The sequence below is a fragment of the Peromyscus eremicus genome, chromosome 19 (genome assembly GCF_949786415.1).
Source record: "Peromyscus eremicus chromosome 19, PerEre_H2_v1, whole genome shotgun sequence".
NCBI lineage: Eukaryota > Metazoa > Chordata > Mammalia > Rodentia > Cricetidae > Peromyscus > Peromyscus eremicus.
In genome coordinates, this window is record NC_081435.1 from 72,968,554 (window position 1) to 72,989,701 (window position 21,148).

The following is a 21,148-nucleotide window of genomic DNA, read 5'->3' on the forward strand; positions in this document are numbered from 1 at the left end:
GTCTTTTACTTAGAAACTCTTTAGGACTAAAATGGATAAGAGTGCGGATAATATTCAGAGGTTAGTAGATATTGATTTTGATGTTAGTAGATATTGATTTTGATCTTAAATAGTTGCAAGACTAGAAAACTAAAAAAAGTTTAAAGCTTGAACATGATGAGAAGAATAGCTGACTGACTGGGCAAGAAGAATGGCATGTAGCTGAACAGTGGGTGTGACTACCTGTAGGGTGGGGTTGGAGAGAGGGAGGAAAAGTCGCTTGTTATAGATCTGCTGTTTTATTTTATTGGAAATTATGCTTTATTCATGTTGTGTTTGTGTGCATGTGCACACGCACCACGGAATGAAGGTGTAGACCAGAGGACAGCAGTTTTCAGTCAGTTCTCGCCTCCCACCATGAGAGCTCTGAGGCTTGAGCTAAGCTGTCAGCTGAGCCTTCTCACTGGCCTGCGACGTGATACAGTTTTAAAGAGAAAGAAAGGAAAGAGAGAAAAAGTAGTTTCAGGTTACCAAACCCCTCACTTTAGAACATTTTTTAAAAACTATGTTTTCTCAGTGAGTCACTGTGACAAATGTGTTCAGTGACTAGTTTGTCTGACTCCCATTGCACTGAGAGTCGATGGAAGAGAATAATTTTTATTATTTCTTTTGTTTTGAGATTATAATGTAATCACCCCATTCCTTTTGCCCTTTAAACCAATGTTTCTCAACCTTCCTGATGCTGTGACCCTTTAATACAGTTCCTCAGGGTGTGGTGATTCCCCCCATCATAAAATCATTATAGTCATTTCTTCATAAGTGTAATTTTGCTACTATTATGAATCATAATGTAAATATCTGCATTTCCCAATGGTCTTGGGTTGAGAGTCACAGGTTGAGAACAATGGTTTTAAACCCTCCCATATATTCTCTTTCAAATTCATGGCCTCTTTTTTATTAATTGTTGTAGGAATTAATATATTCCTAAATACGTAAGTACAGCCTGCTCAGACTGAGTAATATTACTTGTCTGTATGTTTTCAGGACTGGCCATTTGGTATTGGATAACAAATTGGTGGGCTTTTCCTAGAAGTGACTATTTCTCCCACTCCCAGCACTCTGGATCTGCCTGTCATTTTTGGTATAGGTTTGAGATCTTGTAGGCTTTTCCCCATCCACTCTGGCATGTCCTTGCTCAGCTCAGGTTCAAGAAGTCATGTTGGTAGGACATTATGGGTGAAGCAGCTGACATTCCTAGAAGAGAATATGCTTCTGCAGACTGAAATCTGTCAGCTAGTACAAGTGATTTTGCTACAGAAATGAGACTTCTTAATGTAAGTAGGGAGCTCTCAGAAGAGATAGAAAATAGACCAACTGGCCGCATATCAGTCATTTCAGTGAAACTTATGAGTCAGCTATGCTTGGGGAGACTAAGCACACCCAATATTGTGTACCTCTAATCCTCTAATTAGTGAGTTGAGTGGTGTGTGTGTGTGTGTGTGTGTGTGTGTGTGTGTGTGTGTGTGTGTGTGAAGGATGAAAGGAAGTTCTGTTTGAGTGACTGACAAGGGAAAAGAAAGGTGCTGTATTTTGGGGTAAAGCTCAATATGACTAAGCCTAACTTAAAATTTAAAAAAATTGATAGAAAATAAGCTTGCAGATTATAGAGAAATATACTGATATTCACATGTTTTACTATAATGCCTGGATCCACACACATTTGCTAGGGTTTGTAAAGTTTCTTTAAGACGGTTCTTTATTTCCTACTTCAAAAGACTAAAATGGAAATTGTCAGCCATGCAACATTTCATGTGTGTGATTTATTGCTAAATGTTTCTCGTTTTCTTGACATGTTCCTGATACCCAACTTCCAAAGAAACTGAAAATCAGGGAGGGAGAGAGAGAGAGAGAGAGAGAGAGAGAGAGAGAGAGAGAGAGAGAGAGAGAGAGAGAGACAGAGAGAGAGAGAGAGAGAGAGAGAGAGAGAGAGAGAGAGAGAGAGAGAGAGAGGAGAGACCATTTTTCTCAATGTTGTGTTATCTATGAATATAAACACACTCATCTATGGCAGAACAATCAACAATCAAAGCTTGTGAGCTGCAGTGTTTCTGAATAGAATCAGGGATTAATCAAACAGCTAATATTTTATGCTCATCCACACAACTGAATTCTGAGGAGAAGCTTAGTATCCATGGCAACTATCATAGCATAACAGTTTGTTTTTCTCAGACTACTTTTTTTGTTTGTTTTGTTTTAGACTAAGGAGAATTCCCTAGGCTTATTGTTAATATTTTGTGCTAGCGAACTACTCAACCATGAAAAGAATCTTGTGAGCAACTGTGCTTGAGATTAACTTCTAAGAAATTAATCTACTAAAGACAAGAGTAAAAGCCAAATGCTTGCTACAAATATAACAATTAAGTATCTGAAATTTATAGAGTCATTTAAAAGGTCAAATTGAGAATCACCAGCTGTGAATCTAATTGGGAAACAAGAGCATTGATTTCTTCATAGTTTCCTAAGTGATTAGATATGTAAAAGCATAGATTAGACAGGCTAGCCAGTTGATGCTAACTCCTTACAGCCACTCAGTGCATTTATAGAAATTGTATACATAGGATTGTTGTTGATAATTAAATTTATTTATATACGCTTTTGCTTACTTGAACAAGTTTCCCAAATGAAGAACGTTGTGATTAAAAAAAAAAAACTAAATATTTTGAAAATACATTTAATTTTCAACTTAGATTCTTATGTCTTTACAAAGTTATATTTGAGATGGCAATCAGGCTGTGATATGGTAAACATTTCTCTAGGATTCATGTATTGGAAAGCTGACTCCAGGAGGATGATGTTGAGAAGTGTTGGAGGTGGAGCCTTGTAAGAAACTGCCAAGTAATTGTAGGACCAGCTCACAGGATGAATTGATACTGTTTACACAGAATGAGTTCCTTCTCATGAGAGTAACCTGCTTGGAAGAATCGGATCATTTCCTATTAGCTCTCTGGCTTCCTATGGCATCATGAGAACCAGTTTGCATGTGTTCCTGCCACAGGAAGCCACCTGCTGTGAGGGACTCACCAGAGGCAAGAAGAAGCTGCCACTGTGTTCTGGGTCCTCTGGAGTTGCAAGTTGACTGTACTTTATTTTAAAAAACAAATTACTCAGAGTTAGGTGGTGTTGTGGTGGTTTGAACAAAAATGGCCCCACAGGCCCATTAGGAGGTATGGTCTTGTTGGAGTATGTATGGCCTTGTTGGAAGAGATATGTCACTGGAGGTGGGCCTTAAGATTTCAGAAGCTCAAGCCAGGTCTAGTTTCTCACTCTTTCTCCCATGTCTGCCCGCATGCCACCATGCTTCCCACCATGATGACAATGGATTAAATCTCTGAATTGTAATCCACCCTCCAATTAAATGTTTTCCTTCTTAAGAGTTGCCATGGTCATGGTATCTCTTCACAGCAATAGAAACCCTAAGACAGTTATAGAAATAGGAAGAGGACTAATAGGATGAAATTAGTACATTTTATGCAGTACTGACAATATTTATTCCTCCCCTTATTTTAACAAGCCTATTAGGAATTTTTAAAAAATGTACAGGCATCACAGAAGTTATCAGAGAAAAGAAATACATTCTTTTATAGCACAAATAAAATACTTTAGACCAGTTGTCAAATCTCATTCTGTATCAGAAACACAAAAGGGCTTAACAATCACAGATTGCTGTTTCTTATCCAACACTCTAAGTCCTGTTTCAGTAGTATCAGGTGAAGTCTAGACATCTACATTTCTGGAATGTTACCAGGTCAGCGTGTGCTGCTGTTGTGGCTTGGGACCGGCCTTTAATAAACAGCCCCTTAGAACATTACACATTTTCTGCCTTCTGTTCATATTAAAATTAAATGCAGACCTACATTTCTATTATTCATCTCTGTATTACTTTGCCCTTATTTCCTGAGGTAGCTTAACTTGTAATTATTAAATCTTCTTCATATTAACCTAAAATATCTCTCTGTAATTTCTTTCATGTTAATGCTTTGTTCCTGAAGTTTCAATTATTACATTATCAGTGGATTATTCTTAAATCTCTTCACATTAGATTTTTTAAGTTTCCAGCACACACTTCAAAATTAGTTTCCCATTTATAGGACATCATTCCTAATTTGTCTGTTTCTCACAAATTTAAGTAATATAAAATACTAACACAGAATCTTGAAAAATAATCATCTTTACCTACTGTTATTTCTACATAAATGGACTTTTTTATTTTGAGGTTTATGATTTGCAACTATACCTATCTTGTTTTTCAGTATTTCTTTACTTCAGATTTTTTAATGCATTAAATTGACTATGTAACAGCATAAAGTTACATATTAGTTCCTTACTTAACAGTATTTAAAGAATCTGAAATCCATTTATAATGTGTTAGTTTAGACCGCTGAATACACACAGTTTTTGAATTGGCATTTGGCTTCCAGCGGAACTGACAGATACTTCATCACAAGCTAGGCACATGTTTGCATTAGGGAGGCTCAAGATCACGACACTGACACACACACACACACACACACACACACACACACACACACACACACCGCATGATGGAGACATTTATATCTCCTCTGCAAAAATATTTATTAGAGCAGATTGTGTCAATAAGACTTCTTGGGACCTTCAAGGCAGGGGATCTCTGCAGTTCTTTACCTGCAGTGTCTAGGTCTGCATAGAAGGAAAATACCTAGCCTCCCTAAAAAGGCACCCCAGTTCTGTCTGTGTACAGACCACACAGAAATAAAGTAGACATGCAGGCCCAAAGTGGTCAGTTCTTCAAGGACCTGAAATAAGGTGTTTATAACCTTTCTTTCATATTGGCAACAGTCAAGTCTTCTGCAGAAGCACATCTGACTCTTTCGGTCCTGCTTCATGTTTGTTCAGGGTTTTTTTCAAAGTCTTTTGTGTAAGAAAGCATCTTAATAGGTGAAGAGAATGTTTTCCTCTAAGGCTAAAGTGTTTTACAGGCTGTGAGCTGTATGTTCTCCTAGAAAACATAGCCCAGTGGGAATTAGGATACAGATTCACAGTGAATTCTTACATAGTAAGTCTCTACTTTCTGTGAGTTACACTTTATTCACCTCTGACTCAGAACAGTCATATCTTTTTCCAACATTGATGACACCACAGGAGGCTGACTTCTCAGGTTGACGTGATGCTATGTCTAAGGCCCTATAGATACTGTAGGCACCACTAAGGATAGAGCTTTATGGAATAGAGAAGTCAGAAGCACAGTCAGCTGTGTAAAGGTGATTGTAAGAAGTCCATGGGAATCATTTGGAAACATGGTGACCCAAGTCTACCAGACAATAATGGAAATCCACTCTGTTGACTCCAAGGAAAACTTTAGGAGAGACGTAATTGTTACAGTCATCACTGATGAGGATGATAGACTATTGTAGCTAGAGTTTTCCTGCCTGGCCCACAGTCAGGAAAACCTCTCTCACCCGCCAGTCCAACAGCTGCTCATACCCAACCAAGTAAACACAGAGACTTATAAATTGCTTACAAACTGTATGGTCGTGGCAGGCTTCTTGCTAACTGTTCTTATATCTTAAATTAATCCATTTCTATAAATCTCTACCTTGCCATGTGGCTCGTGGCTTACCGGCATCTTCACATGCTGCTTGTCATGGCTGCGGCTGGCAGTGTCTCCCCGCCTCAGCCTTCCACTTCCCAGAATTCTCCTCTCTCTTTGTCCTGCCTATACATCCTGCCTGGCCACTGGCCAATCAGTGTTTTATTTATACAGAAAGATATCCACAGCAGACTATGGTCCCAAGCTCTAGGGGCTGCTTTCCCTCCCTTGAGTGGGAGTGCTTCCCACTTTGTTTGGTGACTAGACTCAGTTCACTGGTCTGTGGTAACTTGGACTTTGATATCTCCTGAGTGAACAGGATATTCTAATTACCTTCAGGCAACCATTCCCAAGATGCACATTCACTAAAATCATGAGATGGGTGAAGGTCATGATTGCAGAGGGCAGGAGCCAGGCAAACCAGAACATTTTCTGGCTTACATGTAGGATGACAGGAAGCATTTATTAACTCGTTTTACAGGAAGTATAGGGAAGCTAACTGCTTTAGAGTTGAGTAGCCCCTGTAGTTCTATATGGCCAACTTTGACTCATTAAGAGGTAACAGTAAAACCTCTCGGAAAAAATTTCATGGTTCCTGGATGATTTAATGAGACTGGACCTCATTGCTGGGGGTAATTTTACACACACACACACACACACACACACACACACACACACTTCAATGGCAGCACTTAGGCACTGTCTAATATGGGGTCTCTCTGCCTTCCACTGGGATTATAATATTAATGACAATGACTCTAAGGAGAATTTCTGGGAAATGGATCCAAAGAATTGTCCATATATTCTCTCTCTATATATATATCTGTCCAGAAATGTCACCTAGGACTTAATATTGAAATTGGATAGAAACCTGTATGTTACAGAAATGGATGAGAAAGTCTAACTTAAGATGGACTCCTAGGAAATGGAGTTATGTCTGTGCTAAATTGAGCCAGAGTCCAGCTCCATGATTTTTACCAGATGGACATGGGATTTCTCAGTGCAAGGCCCTCTGACTGAAGCATCTAGGTGTCAGCACTCATGGCCTTACTGAAAAGACTTCCTATGTCTATGTGCGGAGACACAGTAGTTGGTACATACTATTTGTAGGTTTTTCCCTGGCTACCTCCTGCTCCTTTTCCATCCTCTATGCCTTAGCTTCTCTGAAGAGAAAGATGGCCAGAATATAGCCCAGCTAAAATCTGTTGAGTACTGAATGACAGTCTTCACATCTATGTAGGCATGCAGGGAACCTTTGAGGATGATAAGCATGGCTCCACCGATTCCAACTGGTGTCATTTGACTTTCTTATATCCTCTGTGGTAACTGGGCCTTGGGGAACTGGAATGAGAAAATGTTTATTGTATAGTGTTCGTGACTGAATTGTAGCCTACCCAGATTTTACCACAAAGCTCTATTCTCCTAGCTACTGCAACTGAAATGGGGTATCTAAAAAGTAGAGGTTATTACAATGAACTCTATTGCAATAGTTCTGGAGTTCTTTTATGAGGGAGGATTTTAGAAACAGGCAAAAAAAGGCTATATGAAGACACAGAGAACACAGTTAACTGTATGCTATGGGAATGAGATACAGGAAAACCACTAAGGACAGTAAGAAAATAAATTACTCTTATTACAAATACCCAGTGAATAACAGCTTGCTAGACATCCCTAGCAAAGTGATACATCTAGACAGTCAGTAACAAAGTCTGTAGTTTCTGACCCAGGAATCTTAAGACATAGTTGTTGATTTGTTGTTTGTTTCTTTGCTTACTACGTTTCTATAATTTATTCATGCTCACTTGTTTGCTTCCAATTAATGCAAAGACACAGAATATTCTCATTTCTGAGGAAAGGAAATCTGGAAAATACAGTATCTACCTGGGCTGCCATGTGTATACATGGAATGATGATAGATGGGCTAGTGTAGCATTTTGGGTATTTATTAAAATAAGATGTGTGTCAATTAAAATAAAAATATATAATAAATGTTCTAGCTCAACAAAAAGACTCATATCTATAACTCCAGCACTTGGGATGCTGAGGCAGGAATCCTGTGAGTTTGATGTCAGTTTGGCCTACATATTGAATGGTAGCTAGCCTAGGTTACAGAGTGAGACATTGTCTTAGAAAAAAAAAATAATGTCCAAATTTAAAAGCAAGTAGACAGCCAATATATGGTCAACATGATACTCTTGACTCGTTTTTGAGCCTCTTTTAAATGGCCAATATAATTACTAATTTTTTTAAAGTCTGGTGTTAGGGAACATTGGGCATTTTTGTGATGGTGGCTATTATTTTAAAATGTGTTATGCAGCCAGTCTGGCCTTCATTTTCAACTCTTTAGTATCGGGATAACAAGTATATAGCATTGGCCATTCTCATTGACCATCCATATTGAAGATACCAATTTTTGCTCTGTTTGTCCAATCAACATGAGAACATTAAGTGTTTTGCAGATAAATTTGCCCAAAGAAAATGTGACTGCAAATGAGAAATACTGTACCAAGTAGTTGATATAACATGTTGGCAATTATAGTGTGTGGGAGGCTTATCACTAGACTCCTAACAGTTTCCTTGAGTAAATGGAGAAGTGTATTATGTATAAGCTGTAGGGGAGAGGTACCTGCTCTCAGCCCTTACCCAGGGTCCCCCAAGAAATATTTCCCAGGAGCAAAGGAAAAGTGAAAGATTTCTATAATAACTTCACACACACAGGCCAATGCTCTTCATTCTATGTGCTCTTTATTGTTGTGTTCTTTTTTCTTCCATCTTTATTCTTCTACATCTTTATTATACTTTTTTATTCTACTGCAACTCTATTCTACACTACTCACTACAAATTCCCAAGCTCACTACATATATATATATATATATATATATATATATATATATATATATATATCCATTCATTAATACTTGTTAGTAAAAACTACAAGGCATTCTGATAAGAGTCACATGTGGCAAAGACTTGGTCAGCATACCTGCAGGTTGTAAAAGTACTGGCTCATCTCTTAAGGGGATAGCTACAAGGGTACCAGGGAAGAAACTGAATCAATGAGAGATCTAAGGAAAAGGCAAAGAATATGTGTACTCTTTTATGTGATTAATAATATCCAGGAATGGTTAGTCATGTAATAGCCTTTTTCTGTTAATCACCTGAATCTCAGGACATATACATAGTTAAGTCTACTGAGCCTAAAATCTTGCATTAAAAACTGGTGTTATTATTCATTTGCAAAGTGTTAATTGTTTTTTGAATCAGAGTGGGGAGGTGCCAGTGGAGGAAGCTTGAGGCAATATAGTTGCTATTTAACTCTTGAAGGACTGAGATATAACAAGGCCAGACACCTGCACTATCACTTCTAATTTGCTATAATTCTTCTGAAGGGTTTTAATTTAACAAGGGCAGGCACCTGGAATTCTGCTTTGTGAAAGTTTCACAGGGACACTTTGTTTGGCCAATATTGCCTTGTCAATGGCTAAGGATGGAAAACAAAACCTCTGAATATCTACAGGCCATAGGGAACAATAGACCTAGTTATGAAGCATTTTGTAGTATGTTTCTATTCATCAAAATTGTAGTTAAATAAGAAACAATCTTCTTGACTATTCACAATTATGTGTGCCCATAAGGTTGAGATGTAATCATGAGATTAAGCATACACATTACATGGAAATTCATGATAAATGGGGGATATCATAGTTATTCTTATGGAAGGAATGCAGTTCTTAGGGAAGAAATGAAGTGGCACATGAGAGAAACACAGACAAGGACCAATTGGTCATTTATAGTCAGTACCTTTATGGCCTTGCCAGGTGGGGCTTCCCATCAAAGAGTCATTCATTTGGTGGGTTGACATATGAACACCAGTTATCATCTGCTGTATAATCTCAGGGCCCTGGACAGTAACCAAGGGGAATTAAGTCAACAGATACAATTACATTTTCTAATCAGATAATCTTTAAATGAGCAGAGTCCTGGTTTATTGGGTTTGGCTGATATAATCAGAGGAGTATCAGGTGAGACAATGAGGCTTCTTGTTCTTGGTCACAGTACTTCAATGTGAAAATAGATTCTATTATTCTAAGCCATGAAAAGCAGGAGGCAGCTAGGGCTCCTAGAGCTGGAAGAGGCAAGAGAATACTCATTTCTAGGGCCTCCAAAGATGTTGTCTCTCCTATAGCTTGTTCCCTCCCCCAGTGAGCCTTTTGCATGTTTCTGCAATCCAGAGTTATAAGTTAATAAGTTGTGTTAGAAAATTCCAAATTTGGATATTTTGTCAGAGTAATACTGAGAATAATAGCACATGGGTCAGTTGGAAAACCACCATGATCTTCTCTGTCCTTGTGATATCAGACAATGAGATCAGTTATCTTGAAAACAGTAAGATAGAGACCCATCCAAATATTGTGAACAAGATGGAGACCTGTGAGAAGGCTCAGTGGGTAAATGCACATGCCACCAAGACCAGGAATCTGCGTTCACTCCCTCCCATGACAACCAGTTTCTCTGAAATTGACGTATTGAAATCACAGGACTATACTTTGTAAAACTTACGTAATTGTATTTCAAGTCTTTATTTTTGTGATTTATTACTGATGTCTCCAAATTAATTGACTCTACTAAATGTTCTGGCAGTAAAACTGTTTTAAAGACAGAATTGGCTTCTACTGTACCTCTTTACCTCCCCCCCACACTAAATAAACTAACAAAATAGATAGGTAAAGTACCTTTTGGACTTTAACACATAACAAGAAGAGAATAAGATAACAAAGATTTCATAAGTTCTCTCAAAGGCAACAGAGATAGATGTACTTAAGTTCTGACTTAAAGGAATGGATATTAGGCTTTTATTGATATTTTGAACGTGTGCAAGTATCCTGTACTTATACTCAGTGAGCTATTGGGAAGTTAACAAAGGTATTCAGTTACAACTGATATCACCACTAAGTGAAGACATTCTAGCCTTAAGATCAAGCTGAAGGAGTATAGATGCTGAGAAAGCAGAAAATGAGACAGATGCACACATCAACTTCCAGGAGGAATAGGCCAAGTCAATCCTGTATTAAGACATTTTAATCAAAGGCTAAACATTATCTACTGCTAGAGTTGAAAGGAACAGGACTCAAGGGACATGAAGGAAAAAGGAACAAACGCAATAGGAAGACAGATGCCAAGCTTTTCTTCCTTTTATAGTTAGTGGAAGAGTCAAATGCTTTTAGTAACAGTTACTTTCAAGGTTCAGCAGTTACTTAGTCACTGTTATTACAAGCCACATGCCAGATGTTTTGTCTGCAGCATACCAGCAGAATTTCTCAAATCTGTGACCTTTTAAATTACTGATATTTTAGGTTAACCAAGAGTTAGTGCTGTGATTCTGCTTGGAAAGATAGTATGACACTAGAGAGTCGGTGCTTGGTACCTACAGAGGGCATTTTATAGGGGGTGGTACCTACAGAGGGCATTTTATAGGGGGTGGTACCCTGGCAACAGTCTCCCATTTCTTTGTCATTTGTGCAGCTACCTTGAACTTCAATCAGTTTCAGTTTGATCTATGAATATTCTGGCTTATGGTGTTGATGCAGAAGTCACAGCTCTCATCTTAGAGGGGGTAAGAAATCGTTCACTATGGATCCATTTTGAGCAATACATAGCCCAGAAACACAAATTTAAGTTATCCAAATTCTGTGTTCCAATGTGGAAGCAGTTTCATGAAGTTTTTAAAATTTTACAGAACAAAGAGAAAGTCATAAGTCAAGCTAAGTTTAAAATAAATTGGTGTTTACATCAGAGATGTAGATACTTCAAGATGGGGAGCTTTTCTATAGGCCCAAGGTGCTCTATCTGAGCTTTTTGGGTGGGTGGTTTGCTAAGTTAATAGACTCCAAAATTTTTTATCTATTAGTCACAGGAGGTTTGTTGTAACACAGAGTTGGGCAAGAAATGTCTGTTTCTATTTTCCTAGCCTAAGATAAAGCAATTAGTCTCTGAACCTGCAACATTCTAATCTCTCGACAGTACTGAAATACTAACTAGCCAACCAGTGTGCAGGCATAGCTTCTCTTCAAGAGTTCATGTTCATGTAGCTAGAGTTTTCCTGCCTGGCCCACAGTCAGGACAAATCTCTATCACCTGCCAGTCCCACAGCCTCAGACCCGACCAAGTAAACACAGAGACTTATATTGGTTACAAACTGTATGGCCGTGGCAGGCTTGTTAACTGTTCTTACAGCTTAAATTAATCCATTTCCATTAATCTATACCTTGCCACATGGCTCGTGGCTTACCGGCATCTTCACATGCTGTTTTTCATGGTGGCGGCTGGCAGTGTCTCCCTCACCCAGCTTCCTGTTCTCTCAATTCTCCTCTCTGTTAGTCCTGCCTATACTTCCTGCCTGGCCACTGGCCAATCAGTGATTTATTTATTGACCAATCAGTAACACATTTGACATACAGACCATCCCATAGCATGTTCATAACAGCCTAACCCGATAATACATGACAAAACTGTTGAGCCCATGCCCGCTTTTCTTAGTACTAATTTTTTCATTTCCTCCTTTGTATCTGTTTTTTTTCACACACTTGCATACACACACACACACACACACACACACACACACACACACACACATCCATTACCAGGCCTTTCCCTGAAATTCTAGGCTTTCTCATTCTTTCTCTGATGCTCATATCTCTCCTCTTTCTACCATGAATTTGCTTGCTGGCCTCCATTGCTGAAGGTTCCAGCTTTCTTGAGCCCTAACTCACAAAGTCATGTCTTTCTTTCTTCCTCCTCTCCATCTCCTTCCTCCTTGCAGCTACTGTTAATCCTAAGATTCGCCAGAGGAAAACCAATTCCAGAATTTCGAGCCAAATTTGAAGCAAACTTTAATTAAATACTGACAAGGATAGACTTTGGTTAGGACCACTCCCTTGAATTCCCAGCTGAGTGGTGACAAGACATGTGTTGTAGAATCTATTTAAAGACAAACCCACATGCTGCCATGTTTTCCCATTGGCTTGACTGTTATCTTCTTCGAACTACAACTCTCAACATCCCAGGAAGTGTCTTGGTCCCTGGGCAGGTGGGGCCTTACAGGTTAACTTTAGCTTTGGGTCTTACACTACCAAGATTTACTAGTTAACTGCCCTGTTGGTTTTTCCTTCAAAGTCTAATAAAATGGTATTTGAGCTTTCTTCTAAGTTCATTTTAAAAATTCTTTTATCAAAGAGATTAAGAATCCAAAAGAGAACCCCAATTTCCCCAATAACAAGGTGATCAGTATGTATCACACTCTGACTTCTCAATGTGATCATGCAAGGATGGTAACAGTGGAAACTCTGTGTACATTAGAGACAAGTGGTTGTAGTCAGTGTGATCATTACAGATAAGGCCTCCAAGAACCAGAAATGCTACTGCTTAGAAAACGACTCTTTCTTCTGTAGCCCACACACTCCCATCCTTCCATCCTGCTAGCAGTGTTTCATCTTTTATCTCTATTTTTTTATGTAACCAGTTTGGAAAACAGCCATGGTCTCTACTCATCTGTCACACAGAAGCAGGTTTCTGGATCCGAGGAAGTCTTATCTCAAAGCCATGTCTTAACAACTGTTAGCCAGCATGGGTAATTTAGTTGTAGGAGACTGTGGGAGTCCAGCTCCGATCTTTTTCCACCTCTTCTGGGGTTCTTAGGAGGAGGAAGAGAGAGGGATAAGAAAATATCAGATAGAAAGGGAGACCTAGAAAGATAGAAACACAGGGTGTTATTGAGAGGGCCTGGATCAACACCTAACAGCCTCAAATGTTTATTCAAAAGGCTTTTTATAACATGCCAAGGGGACAGGCAAAAGACCTCCCCCTTGCAAGATCAAAGTACATCATACAGCCAAGTGTAGACCCTTCAAAACACTTGGTAAACATGCCTATGGTCAAATCATCCCATTATGCAGCCTTGCTGGATAAAGTAAGCACAGATTCTCTGATCCTGAGTAAGTTCTCACTAGGAAACCTCTGTTGAATTCCCAAATTTAGTGAGTCTACATTGCCTGTTGATCACATCACTTTACAGTGAAGATCTGTTTCATGGAAGGATAGAACTAGAGTCAACGGCTGCTGTGAATTTTCCTCATTATTCTTCTGTGGCAATTAGTAGTTACATTATTACTTTTTAAACAGAGACTCTCAATGTAGTAGCACTTAAAAGCTGATAGCAAAAGAGTCATAAAAAACAACAGATAAGGGTTTTTGGCCCGACTTGCAATTTACAAGTCTTTTCAAATGTCTTTCCTGACCTAGAGCTTCACAGCAAGAAAAAAAGGAGTCCTCCCCAGCTTTTTGCAATAGCATAGTGAGGGGGGTTTGACTGTGATAATCTCTCCACAGCGAGGTTTATGAACACTCATTGGTACTTTCTTAAATCCAACAAAGGGATTGAGACATTTCAATGACAATTTTCTCAAATTCCCATTTGAGCATCAATATTCAGCTATCTTCCACGCTTCTTGTGTGAGCCTATTATTCAACGTCTTGTGAAATCCCAAATGGCTCTGCAATTGCTTTGCTGTTGTCTGAGCTTGACCAATTGCCTTCTGTGTAACTATGTGAAATCCAAATAAACAAGCAATAATTTGCATATTCAAATATTAACAGATATAAAAACAATAACAGGCCTGGTTTTACATATCTCCATGTGTTTAGAAACATATGTGTATGGTTTAGTTCTGGATTAACACCTATAGGGCAATTACTCTGAGTATAGCACTCTTTAAAGTTATTTAAACATTCCATTCATTTAAACTATTGCTGTGAACTTCAAAGGCTCAGTTTCAAATCTGTAGTTTTAGATATTATACATGAGGCTGAATGAAAGGTAATAGCAAAAAATATCTTATTGATTATCTGCTACAGAGTATTTCCATTAAGATTTGTTCTTTGTGTACAGTGTAAAAGGCTGACAAATAATGATTTAAAATAACCTAGAGAGGATAGCAGGAATTCATAGTTTAAGACAGTTCTTTAACTTCTCTTTGAGCAATAGCTTAGTTAGCCTGAGGTGCCTTGACTAAGAAACAAAGAGGGGTAGCTAATCCAAAGGAACACATTTCTGACTGTTTGGTCTGTCAGAAGAGGTCAAGACAAAGGTGTCAGGTGATTTGTTTCCTAAGAGTTTCTTTATGCTAGTGTATAAACTATGTCATCACATGGAAGACGGAGGGAGGGAGAGAGAGAGAGAGAGAGAGAGAGAGAGAGAGAGAGAGAGAGAGAGAGAGAGAGAGAGAGAGGAATGGATGAGGAAGAAGAAAGAGAAAAGGGGAGAGAAGGAGCAGTATGGTGTTACTATATGGACATGAATTCCATTTGGGAAACTTCATTTTCGTGAACTCATACCTCCCATAAACGGAATTAATTTCCCAATAGCCAAACATATAACTGCCTATCTTCATATAGAAGTGTAGGGCTTCAGTACATGAAATTGGGCAGAGTATGTAAAATATTTTATAGCAAGTTGTATTGAATAAATTCTTCTTTGATTTCTTTTAATGTTTAATTATAGATATACTCCTCTGCAATCATTGTAGATATTTATTTAATCTAGTAATTAGTACAATTAGGTAGTGTGACTTCCTGAGCTAGAAATAGGGCATCTTCTCAGTATAAATATTTTGAGTATATCCACAAATATCATGTTAAGGCAATATAAAGAAAGTAAAGACAGTAAAACACACACACCACACATACACACACACACACACACACACACACACACACACACACTATGGGGGAGGCATATCAAAGTTCCCTTTGGGAAAAAAATGGCTTAATCTTAGAAGTGACTATTTAAATGATCCCTTGGTCCTTCCTTGGATCTGATAAATCTCTGCATTCCATAAATTAATGTTAGCAAAAGCCAATAATATCCCAAAACACTTTCAGTGGGGGAAATTCTTTTTCTTGCTTGAATTTATTCTTTAGATAAGTTTCCAAGTGATGTATGCCACAGTTTTAGATTATTTCAATTATTTGGGATTCCTCTTTCTAAATGTCTTGCCTTAGAAGTGTCAGCTACCTCTCTACCATCCACGAAGGCCCACATCTACACCTGAGCTTTGTCACCCTCTCTTCCCTCATCTCAGGACCAGACCTCTGTCACTTATCTTTACTGATCATTCCCTAAATTTTAATGTTGCTAACAGTTGACTCTTCCTTTCAGAGCTTTTCATTATTTTCCTCATTAAACTGAAATCACACAATTTATTCTAAATTGTCTGGAAAAATCTTCAAAGCCTCCTCCTGCTCTCATTTTGTGCTTCTGAGGCAAAATCCCTTTTGGTTATGCTCTATTTTTCTGTCTACAGGAGGATGGTAGGCAGAATAACAGATCTTCCCTAATGTCTACATCCTAATCTCTGGAGCCTGAAAATATTTTAGTTTACAAGGTAAAGTAAAATCAACATTGTAAGTAGAATATATATTGCTAATAAGTAAACGTTACAGTAGTGATCCGTCAGGTCAAGCCAATGTTATTATAGGCTGTTAATATTAAAAAAAATTTAAAAACAAAATTGAAAAGCCAATTGTGGTGAATCCTAGAGCTCTGGAGGCAAAGATGGGTGTTCTAGAGACTAAGGATAGCCTGGACTACATAACCAGTGTACAGCCTTGCCTTGTTCCTTATTTTAGTGGAATTGCTTTGAGTTTCTCTCTCCATTTACTTTGATGTTGGCTGTTGGCTTGCTATAAATTACCTATATTATGTTTAGATATGTTCCTGTATTTCTGATCTCTCCAAGACCTTTATCATGAAGGGGTGTTGGATTTTGTCAAAGGCTTTTTCAGCATCTAATGAGATGATAATGTAGGTTTTCTTCTTTCAGTTTTTTTAATATGGTGAATTACATTGACAGATTTCCCATATGTTAAATCATCCCTGCATCTCTGGGTTGAAGCCTACTTGATCATGGTGGATGATTTTTTTATGTGTTCTTGGATTAGGTTTGCCACTATCTTATTAAGTATTTCCCATCAATGTTCATGAAAGAGATTGGTCTGCAATTCTCTTTCTTTGTTGCATCTTTGTGTGCTTTGGGTTTCAGGATAACTGTAGCCTCATAAAAATAATTTGGCAACATTCCTTCTGTTTCTATTATGTGGAACAATTTGAAGAGAATTCTTATTAGCTTTTCTTTGAAATTCTAGTAGAATTCTGCACTGAAACCATCTTGCCCTGGACCTGTTTTGGTTGGAAGACTTTTAATGACTGCTTCTATTTCTTTAGGGGTTATAGGTCTATTTAAATTGTTTATCTGGTTTTGATTTAATTCTGTTATGTGGTAGCTATCCACAAAATTGTCCATTTCTTTTAGATTTTTCAATTTTGTGGAGTACAGGTTTTTGAAGTATGACCTAATGATTCTCTGGATTCCTCAGTGTCTGTTGTTATGTCCCCCTTTTCATTTCTGATTTCATTAATTTGGATATTCTCTCTGTCTTTTAGTTAGTTTGGATAAGAGTTTATCTATCTTGTTGATTTTCTCAAAAACCAACTCTTTGTTTCATTGGTTCTTTGTATTGTTTTCTTTGTTTCTATTTTATTCATTGCAGCCCTCAGTTTGATTATTTCTTGTCATCTACTACTCCTGGGTGAGCTTGCTTCTTTTTGTTCCGGAGATTTCAGGTATACTATTAAGTTGCTTATGTGAGATTTATCCAAATGCTTTATGTGGGCAATTAATGCTACGAACTTTCCTCTTAGCACTGCTTTCATAGTGTCAAATAAGTTTGGGTATGTTGTGCATTCATTTTCATTGAAATCTAAGAAGTCTTTAATTTCTTTCTTATATCTTCCTTGACCCAGTGGTAATTCTGTTGAGCATTGTTCAGTTTCCATGAGTTTGTCGACTTTCTATAATTTGTGTTGTTGAATTCTAACTTTAACCCATAGCGATCAGATAAGATACAAGGGTTATTCCAGTATTTTTTTTAATCTATTGATATTTGTTTTGTGATCAAGTACATGGTCAATTTTAGAGAAGGTTCTATGAGGTACTGAGAAGAAGGTATATTCTTTTGTGTTTGGGTGGAATGTTCTGTAGATGTCTGTTAAGTCCATTTGAGTCATAACATCTGTTAGTTCCCTTATTTCTCTGTTAAGCTTCTGTCTAATAGACCTGTCTATTGATGTGAATAGGGTGATGAAGTCTTCCACTATTAATGTGTGGGGTTTGATGTGTGATTTAGGCTTTAGTAATATTTCTTTTACAAATGTGGGTGCCCTTGTATTTGGAGAATAAATGTTCAAGATTGAGATTTCACGTAGGCAGAACTTTTTTGTCCCACCTGGTCCTGCAGCTGTTCAGTCCCAAATAAACACACAGAGGCTTACATTAATTACAAACTGTTTGGGCTATGGCTCAAGCTTATCATTAACTAGCTCTTACAAGTTGCTTCAACCCATTTCTATGGTTTCAGGGTATTACCTGTATTCCATTATATCTTGCTTCCACAGCAAAGCTCAGCATCTCCCCTGACCCTGCCTTTTTCTCCTTGTCTTTCTTCTTGGATTCCCTGCCTCGTTCTCTTTTGCCTTACCATAGACCATAGCAGCTTCTTTATTAACCAATGGTAGCAATGCATATTCACAGTGTACAGAAAGACCATCCAATAGAACTTCCCCTTTTCTGTCTAATCAAAAAGAAAGGGTTTCATTTTAATATAGTAAAATTACATATAACAAAATAGTTATCAAGCAAGAATTATAGTTACAATACCTAGTCTATTTGTATTTAGCAAAATTAAAGAAAATATTCTATCATCTATCCTATATTTATAAGTCTAAAGTTTCCTATCTAATTTAGCTTTTATCATAACTATCTAGTCTTCAACTCCATCAAAGACCCCAGAAGGATATAATATTTTCTGAGTAAACAAGAAGTGCATTATAAGCAACTTCCAAAATTCTAAGAATGGCAGAGACATATGGATGCCTGGACAGTCACCCAAAGTTCTCTTGAAACTTTGGGACATCCATCTTTAGCCTATTAGCCTAGAGTAGCTGGCAGGCTTTTCAGTGAGCAGGAAATTTGAAGAACTCTTCTGTCTATTGTCAAAGTTCATTAGTCACTTTTCTCTCTGTCCTGCAGAATGTCTGGCAGTTTCTTCTGTGAAGCAGGAACCTGAAGGACCGTCTTTCCTTGTTTTAGCAAAGTTCAGTGGTCATTTTCCCATGGGTCCTGCACGTACAGTTTATATAGCATATTGTTGAGCAGTCTAGGCAAGAGTAGTTTCTTACTCAAATGGCTAGCCTTTCCCATATTGTAAGGAAACTCCATAATGAGTTTCTTCAGTGTGCATCATCCTCTTGGGTGTAGATCAGTGATGCCAGGAGCAAATGTGTCTCATTGTCCAGAAAAGTCTAAATTATTAAAACATATTAAATGCCATATTTTGTAGGTCTTTGAAGTGTTTGAAGATTACCTACCTAATTAAAATATATCTTTGTATACCTAGAAAACTTAACTAACATGACTATAAGTTTGATGGTCATAGATGACTAATTATTAATATGTATTTCTTAATTATACATTACAATGTTAAATTAGTTGCATAAACATAATACTTTAAACAAGAGTAGAATTATGCATACAACATAACAAAATTGACCTTAAATTTGTATCAATAAACCAGATCCATGTCAATATAAAGTATTTTGAGAAAAACAGTTGTTTTTTTGGATCAAACAACAATCAAAAAATTTTAAAAATGGGATCTATTTAGTGTTGGCCAACTCTTCCCGAGCATCAGGCCTGCAGTGTGGTTCATATACCTTGTGTCACTCTACAGGGGGGTTGGTTGGGGGAAATAACCAAAGTGACTTTCCTTCTCCATGCAACTATTGATTGCAAATAAATACTCTGTTAAAGATATTGTGCCTTCGTTCCCTTCTCCACATTGGGATTTTATCTGGCTTGAATTTGTCTTGCACATAGTGTCACAAACTCTGTGAATTCATATATGGATTGTCAGTTCTGCTGTGTATGCAAAATGTTTTCTTAGAGTCATTCTGCCTCTCCTGGCTGTGACAAGCTTTTGGCCTTGTCTCCTGTACAGATCCCTAAGACTTAAGGTGAGTGGGTGTGATAAAGAGAATTAAGCTGAGTGCCTTGAAGTTTCTCACTCTCTAAGCATAGCCCGCTCATGTCAGTTGCTATCTACTGCAAGAAGAAAATTTTCAGATGATGTTCAAGGGATGCAGTGATAGATGAATATGCCAATCTGTCATTGGGAGTCATCGTACTGTTGTGCTGATTTAGCAGATTAACAGTAGTAGGTTTCTGGGCCCATGTTCTTTCTAATTTCAGATTCTTGGCCTCCTTAACAGTCCCAAGTATGGGTCCCATATCATGGAGAGGCCTCAAATCCAATAAAAAGTGGTTGCTAACTCTCATCATAGTATGCCACTATTGTACAGTGGTATATCTTGCAGGTGGATCACTATTATATCTCACAGGGTTCTCACTTGTGTGAAACTGACTTTATGCTTAAAGTCCTGGAGAGAATAAGGATATGAGTGATACATCTCAACAAAATAAAAGTAATGTACAGCAAGTTTATAGCCAACAACATTCTAAATGGAGAAAAATTAAAGAGATTTCCACTAAAATAAAGAACAAGACAAGGGTGCCCATACATTCTTCACACCTGTTCAGTACAGTGTTCAGAGTCTTAGCTGAAGCAGTAACTTAACTGAAAGAATCCGAAGGGATACAGATAGAAAGGACAAAGCTAAAGTATTCTTATTTGCAGATACTCTACCAGGAAACATTTACAGCTGATACTTTTAGCAAAGTAGCAGGATACAAAATTAACACACAAAAATCAGTAAATTTCCCATAAATAATTGACAAGCATGCTGAGAAAGAAATGAGGGGAACAGTGCTTTTCACAACAGTCTCCAAATATCTTGGAATAAGTCTGATTAATCAAATAAAAAGCTCATAGAAATCTTTTAAGAGACTTCAAATAGAAATTGATAAGTCATCAGAGGATGGAAAGAATCCCCCCATGATTACAGATCCCTAGGATTAATACTGTGAAAGTGACCATACAAACCCAAACAATCAAGATTCAATGTAATCTTGTAGCTGGATGTTTCTCCAGTCCTGCATGGTCCATGGTTGCAACAAATCTCTCCCACCCACAGCTGCTTATAAATAAATCACTCAGAGGCTTATATTAATTACAAACTGTATGGCCTATGGCTGCAGCTTCTTTGCTGTGGGATGTCTTTCTGTATGGTGTGAATATGTGTTGCTCTGATTGGTTGATAAATAAAGCTGTATTGGCCTATGGCAAGGCAGCTTAGAGGCAGGCAGGAAATACTAGCAGATAGATAGGAAGAAGAAAGGAGAGGAGGGAGAGATGCCAGCCTGCCCCCCAAACAACAACATGCCAGCAAACCTGTAAGCCACAGAACACATGACAAAACATAGATTAATAGAAATAGGTTAAGTTATAAGAGCTAGCTAGCAAGAAGCCTG